This window comes from Limulus polyphemus, unplaced genomic scaffold (assembly GCF_000517525.1).
Source record: "Limulus polyphemus unplaced genomic scaffold, Limulus_polyphemus-2.1.2 Scaffold16, whole genome shotgun sequence".
NCBI lineage: Eukaryota > Metazoa > Arthropoda > Merostomata > Xiphosura > Limulidae > Limulus > Limulus polyphemus.
Genome location: NW_013665626.1, coordinates 1313265 through 1319264, shown reverse-complemented (window position 1 = coordinate 1319264; position 6000 = coordinate 1313265). Strand labels below are relative to the sequence as shown.

General features: G+C 31.4%; 2 protein-coding genes across 4 annotated transcripts in view; both read right to left on the bottom strand.

Annotated features, from left to right (window-relative positions):
* The window catches only part of LOC106457379 (sex peptide receptor-like), a 15155-nt gene extending 10088 nt beyond the window's left edge, over positions 1-5067 (bottom strand). For both annotated transcript variants that reach the window (XM_022383485.1, XM_022383494.1), the window contains exon 1: positions 4515-5067. The gene's annotated coding sequence lies outside the window, so the exon portion shown is untranslated. The remainder of the gene's footprint in view (positions 1-4514) is intronic.
* LOC111085345 (centromere protein T-like) overlaps positions 1-6000 on the bottom strand; it is a 281870-nt gene that overhangs the window by 67333 nt on the left and 208537 nt on the right. The window lies entirely within an intron of this gene.

Here is a 6000-nt window from a genome sequence, read left to right as displayed (position 1 = left end):
TGGTGTCTATTTACTTGTGACCACGCTGTGTATATGTTATGCAAGCTTCTATCCTCACACAGAAATGTTACTTAACGATAAAAAATAAATAAGTAAGAGCAAGAATGATCGGAAATAACTACGTATTCGAAAACATTTTGCAGTAACTTTAGATTTAATACAGTATACTTAGAGAATAATGTGCAAACAGTAAAGCTCTAATATTTGTGGAATTTCAAGACTATACTTCACTAGTTTTTCTTAATTTTGAAACTTGGCTTTCTGATTAACCATTTACATCAAAATGATTTCTAACTGAATTCGAAATGAGCATCATATGTTTTGCAGATAATCTATGTTCCAAATACGTACGACGGATGTCACTGTTTCTTTTGATATAAAATTTTCACACAGGGGCATGTTAGAAAAAACTCAGTCGTGCAAATAAACTATAATTAACATGAGTTTTTATGTTAAATATTTCCTTTTTAAACATTTACATTTATGTATTAAATATTTGTACAAAACAGAGACGAATATTATAATGTAAAGTTGTGAAATTTCACTTGAGATGTACATTTTTCAATTAAAGATGAATAATAATATTAAATAATCTGAAAACTTCTTTAGGGTTAGCTAACTTTAATTAAATAAATTTGGTTATAATGGAATTTAATTATAGTCGACGAACTTAGTTGGTGATTTGGTGATAGCAGTCGCCGAAAGCAGGCATCTATAGGATTAACCACAGCCTCAGACTAACACTCCCATTTGCACACAACATCCAAACATGCTCACCATGCCTGAAGCAAACTGCACTCTACTTGAAATTACCAAAACAAACTTTTCGTGTAATTTTATTCATAATTAAATTGAATTTCTTAGATTCTGAATAGTAATCCGTGCTACAAGGTAATAAGTTATAATAACTTGTTTTAATAATATTTTAATCACGTGCAGTTAAATAAAAACATTAAAAACTTTCCTACAATCTTTAAAATATGTCCCATTAAAAATTTGCATAAAACTCAATAAAGTGCTGATGTAAAAATACTATAAATGTTAAAATATGAACATACATCAATAAACTTGTAAGAAACGACTTGATACCGTGCATTAAAAATAAAAACCTAATCAAACCAAATTAACAACTTTTAGAAAATTGACTGATGAAACGCCACTAGGTTATTACTAGAATGAGCAAAAGAGAAGAGAATTGATGAAAAATCTAATAACTTACAGATTAGAAATTTCATTTTTTTTCCTTTTTTGTAAGGCTAAGGCAGATCCTGGAAAACTCTACTGTGCATGTAAAACAAGAATTCTAAAACAAAACCGCGAGGAAGCGATTACATTTTATATACAACCTAAACTATGAAGCTAATATTTCATTCAACTATGAAAGGCTAACATTCGCATACATTAACAGCTGTAGCTTTAATGAGTTTTATTATTCTTATGTTTTATTAATTGGCCGATTAATGCATATCCTGTTTTATAAAATTGCCTTTACAACTTTAGAGCCAGTTTCATTGGATGTGATCGAAAGGTCCCTGTTGTAACAATGTTTTGACAAATAAACTTATAGTAAATGTTCCTTCACGGCACAGAAAGTTAGATATTATGTCAAACTAACCATTACTGCACTCTTCTACAACCGAACTATCAGTGTAAGGAAATAAAAACAGAAATAAGAACCACTAAACAAAACCCATCTGTTCACGCAACGTTCCTCTTCCGTGTAAAGTGGTACTGTACAATAATGTTCTGGGCAAATGGCCAAAGTGTATTTCTTGTATAGAAAATGTGTATAACGTTGGGTCTACAAGATGACCAACTGGGAAGAGGATATTGCAGGAACATACGATTATTGTTATAAAAACAAGAAATATTGATCGCAAGATATGGGGGAAACGATCTATGAAGCCACACAGTAATAATGACATCTACGCTGGCAACTGAATTTTGCAAATAAATGTTTTTAGTATAGACAATAATATCGAACTTTTTACCAATACCAAACTTTTAGCTCGATTAAAATATAGTGATTATAAAGAAAAACCTCATATTAAAATGATTACATCTGAAACATTACTTGTCCTAGGGGCACACAATTTTGACAGAGACACATTGAAGATAACAAATTTCATCTAGAAACATTTGGAAATGGAAAAGGTGATTCATAAAAAGAAGCTATGTAGCATGCTTTTTGCTACTCTCAAGTCGGTATACCAATCCTCTCCCTAAATGAAGCTACTGCAAACACCGTATCTCGTAGACAATTCTCATTGAACCCCAGAATATTTTGCACATCGACACGAATATTACCCAAATCTCAAGCCTCGCATTGTTGAATAATGGAAAAATAAGAAAAATAATAGTAATGCTAGTTTTGTAGAAAAAATGCGATTAAAGTACGTAATATAATTCAGTTTTGAAAAATACCCAGTAATAAGTAATTCCAAATTCTCCAGAATAAAACTTAGGAATTTTAATGCGCTTAAACAAATATTTTTAAAATATAATCATTATTAATATGGGGTCTTTTTTATAATCGCTCTGTAGTTTCTTTCCCAAACCCGAGAAAAAAAACTTAATTGACAAGCAGCATTCGCTAACACTTTAGATATCCAAGACATGAAAGACATTATGTTGCTGCAAAACTATTTTGGAAGAAACTATGCCAAAATACTGATTAGATTTTTTTTTTCTAAAAGTTTAGAGAAAAATAAACAAATGCTTAATCTTACATTGAATGAGAGAAAATGAAAAATACACATACAGCGAAGAAAATGCACATGATCCAACCCCATCATTTTGAACATAAGTATACATTTGACTAACATCTATTTCATAAAACATTATCATAAAAATATTCGACAATTTGGTTTATAATTACTCCTATTTTATATTTTAAATCCCTAGTTTTATGATTTTTTTTGTTAATTACTCTCCATGATGAATACAAATCATATATTTATGCCACCATGTTAATAACTAATCTTTAAATATATAATTTGTATTAATTTATTCTAAGATTTGGTTTGAATTTCGCGCCAAAGCTACACGAGGGCTATCTGCGCTAGCCGTCCCTAATTTAGCAGTGAAAGACTAGAAGGAATGCAGCTAGTCATCACTACCCACCGCCAACTCTTGGGCTACTCTTTTACCAATGAACAGTGGGATTAACCATAACATTATAACGCCCCCACGGCTGAAAGGGCGAGCATGTTTGGTGAGACGGGGATTGCGAGTCGAGCTCTCTGACCACCTGGCCATGCCGGGCCTATTTATTCTAAAAATTGGTTCCTTGTTTAATTATCAAACTTAACTATTATTTTAAAGTACGATTTCCTTTCCCTAATAACTATTATTTCTCGAATAAATGTTGAAAAATCGTGCAAATTGTAATAGTTCTTACAGGTTTATCACATAATATTTTTATGTCGTTTTAATTTTCAAGCAATCTGTAATCCATGTGGAAACTTGAAAACGTTAGAATGTTCTTACTTTGTGAGGAGAATGTGGAATATAAATTTTGATTATGTTAAAAGAATTGCTATCAACCCGAAGGAAGCTTTATTATCTCAAACTTTTACACAATCAGTTTTGGAAAGCGTAATAAAAATTGTACCTGAATATTTTCGAGTACCTTACTGAAAAAAATTTTAAAGGAGTTTTTTTTTTGTAAATAAACAACGCCTACAAAATTCTTAAAAACGTATTTTCTCATTCATTTAGTTATATAAATTGAAAAAAGTAGCGATTATTTCTTAAGCGTATTTTACCAAATGTCAGGCCATTTTAGAAATTTACTTGTGTGAAACGAATGAATTAATTTTTATAAAAGAGGATTAATTAACTCGAGACACAATAATAGTCACTCCTACTGTAATAAAGCCTTCATAACATATAAGCCTCCAAAGATTTCTTTAACATTACGAGATGTATCACAGGAAAAAGTTAGGGCTCCCCTTGGTAAGCTGTTCGGACATTTTAATAAACGTATCCAAGATCATCTATCTCTTTTCTTGCGCCTCTAGGTGGTCGCAAGAGGTAATTTCTTTAAAAATTCGAATTTTGTAATATAGACAACTTGAAAGAACATAAACACAAAAATAAAGCTATTTCAGTAGGCAACATATACAAAAAATATGTAATATTTTTATATTGTAAATGAATATAATAGTTGATGTTTAATTCATCACAGTAAAATATTATAGAGAATAAACGTTTCACACTCTGAAATCCTCTACACTAATTTAACAATACATGTTTTAGTTGAAATTTTTGAAATTATTTTATTAATATCTTAGCAAATTAAACCTACTTTTATTAAAACAGCAACACAAACAAATACTGTTTTGGCACACACTCGAAACAGATGAATACATAATTTTAGTTTTTTAATAACTTAAAAATAACACACAATTATTAAAAAATTTTCTCCCTCAGTGCCGCTTATGTACATTTTAGAACTAAAACTTGAACTTAGATCTTTTTGTACCTATATATATATATATCAAGAAACATACCTCGGTTGTATTGATTCCATTTTCAGTCTGTACTTTGGACACTTGGATTCTCCCTCCAGGCTTGAGAAAATTAGTATTCTGTTGAATGCTATATCATAATATGGGATGTTCGTGAAAGCCTATGGCCACAGTTTATAGTCAGGGCGCTACGAAATACAAAAACACCTAATAGGTACTCGGTTGTCGACTACGTTCTTCTTTCTCCTTGTGTTAAGAAAGCTGCGATCTTCCCTGGAGCAGGACCTGATGTGTCTACTCTCGGAGTTATCACTGGCTGAGTATTTAGAGATCTGCGAGTTCGTTTAAGGCACTGGCATGCGCGCACGACTCCTCTATCAGCCAATCACAGCTGTTCTCGCCAAGCCACCTGTTACATCTTTTACCTTACAAACAACCAACAACATTCAGCGCCAGAAACATGAAGGAGCGCTTTACAGAGGCGACGCCTGGTGAGTAGCACAGAAAGTAGCTATCAATTAATAAGATTCTACAATAATATTACATCTCGATGTATTATATATCCTGCCTTTCGTAACGTCAACGTGCTTATAAAATCTCTTACTTAATGTTTAATCAAAAGAAGGCATACTGATGATCCACATGATGTTTGCTAAGAGACTATGTTCATACTTTGCAAGACAAGGAAACTAATATTACAGCTTACAACAGCTCAATGTCATTAACTATTCGGCAACGGAGTACAGACATTGGAACAAAATTCCTACAATAAGAAACACAACAAGACAATAGTTGTGCAGTTAAATTCAAAACACACTTGACATTCATTCCTTTCAACCTGAATTTGATAAAAGAAATAGTATAATATTCGTACACTTCACACGTGTGTCTCGATTTTCTATGTAGTGTTGTGTGTATGTAGACACAAAAAATACCTTGATTTTTAACATAATGTTATAACAGAGTACCTGTAATTGGTCAATTCGATATAGCACAACTTATCGATAGACATAAAAATATTCATTTGTGAAAAATCAACAGATTGATTTTATATTATATTGAATAAAAGGACTTCGAAAAATATATTATAAAATTCCATTTTACAGCCATACTCATTCCCAGAAGTGTAATAACCTAACAATGATGATTTTTAACCCTTTCTTCTCAATTAGTTTGTTACAAATTTCAATTCAAAGATGTGTAAAATTAGCATTCCAAATCTTTCTTTTGTCTGCTGCAAGTCACCGCTGAGCAGGTTTTTTCGCCCAAACCACGCTCAAGAGCTAAAATGAGTTAACGGTGGTCAAACATAATCGGATGTACTGTGCAGTACAAGAGAAATGCAATGAAACAAACAATAACAAAAAATAATGTGCAGTGAAACACGATTTTCTTCATGCATGTTTTGCAAATCGTAGATGATTTGTTTACACACCATAAACTTGCATTGAATTATCACATTGTTTTACAAATTATTATCATTTAAATTAAATTTAAACGCATTACACTTAATATGTACCAAACACAT